Below are 1,807 nucleotides of genomic sequence, written 5' to 3'. Positions count from 1 at the left end.
AGTGACCAAGCCTGGGTTGTTATTTTTTTTAAATCAAGTGTGCTCCTTCTTTCTGGTACTGGAGACATAATCTTCCTCCACCTCATATCCAGTCCTCCTCAGATCCTCATGCAGGGGACATGTCCAAGGGTTACACAAGTAAAGTTTAGGAGGCTACCAAGGAAAATCAGAGCCAATTAGGGATTTTGCCAATTCTTAGAAATGCTGTCTTTTAGCTAAGACAATTTTCAGGATAAAAATAAACCCCAACTTTTGTYCCTGCTAACTTTTCTACAGTCCAGGAAAGCTGAATATATGCACTAATGACATCCAGCAAAAGTTGTTGTACATATAATATTCAAGTAAAAGAGTAACAGTTAAAAAGTAAATAAACATCTAAAAATAATAGGTATTCTAGGCAAGTTATGCTTCCAGATGAATACTTGAAATAATATAAATATATAAATACACAATTCTGAAAATCCAAACAGCTTTATTTATCCTYCCATCTTTTCCCAAGCTTTCTAACCAGCATAGCGTGTCTTAAATCTGTTTGGTTGTTGCTTATGTTAATGAAATCCCACAGAAATCTCTGGTATTATTCATTATTTATACTGGTTAACTGGGGGTTGGAATCACTAGATATTTCTGGACACAGACCCAGACAGCACTAGACTTTGTGCCTTCTGTTTTGGTGGTGTCATGTGACAAGACAAACCTGAACACTGCAGGCTTGTTGATTTCAGCATATGTGAGTTTTCTTCATTTGGTGATCACAAGATTCACCTACTTGAGACTTGAGAACACAGGGAATAAGTGTGTGTGAATATACCTAATCCTTTTTTTCCCCTTAAAATCATTTCTCTCTTGCTTTTTCCTCTGGACAAAATTTTAGCAGCTGTCAGGGTGGAGTTCCTATCAGAAGTGTTTTCAATAAATAAATCACATTTCTTTCCAAAAGTTCAGTTTTGAAGCTGGCAAAGCCTTGAAGCACGTTTTGGAAGAAAATGARTGTTTCTAATTGGCCGGGTGGATTTGGCTCTAGATTTCATTTCACAGTTTAGTCAACAATTTAATACTTTATTCATCATAGAATTTGACTGCATGCCATGAATCTTYCCCACTTCTGTAATTTGCAGGTGCCTGTGTGCGCCTGGAGATGTGAATATTGAAACCATCTGCGTTGAGCTGAGATAGATGTTATGTCTCCTACACAAATCGCACCAAGGARTGTCCCAGCTGCTGTGACTGCTGCCAAGCCCAGAGCAGCATTGAATCCTTGGAAATGTTAGCACTRGTGCCTTTTGGGCCTGGGGACAGGGTCTGTGAGGTGCCCTGGTGATGGTCACAACCAGAATCACTCCTCAGAGGTCCGGGAGGTGCTCAGTAACCTGTGCACAGGGTCAAGCCATATCTTGTCTTCAAATGATTTGTGAACAGTAAAATGAAATTGTTCTGTGTGAGCGAAGTTGGGCCTGACCCCAAACATCGGGGTACTTTTATTTGTGTATTTACCACCAGGAGCCCCTCTCCAACCTTGGTTTTCGCACCTTTCAAGTGCTATTAGTTTAGCTCCAAGTGGAAGGGTTTTGAAAGGGGATGGCAAAAGGAAACACAAGTAAAGTCTGGACTGCATAACTCCTTTCTAAAGGAGCACTTTATATCAGGGCCTGATGGTAGCTAGATAAACAGGAGGCAATTTGCAGGTTTTTCTGCCACCAGCTCTCACCCTAACTTTGTTTTAAGATTAAATAGGTGCCTTCTGAATTTTGTTTCCCCAACTGAGGAAAGATATTAAACTTTCAGAAAGTACATCTGCATTCTGAAC

Source organism: Malurus melanocephalus, unplaced genomic scaffold (genome assembly GCF_030028575.1).
Source record: "Malurus melanocephalus ecotype Western Australia unplaced genomic scaffold, MMel_1.1 scaffold_16, whole genome shotgun sequence".
NCBI lineage: Eukaryota > Metazoa > Chordata > Aves > Passeriformes > Maluridae > Malurus > Malurus melanocephalus.
This window is presented reverse-complemented; position numbering follows the sequence as displayed.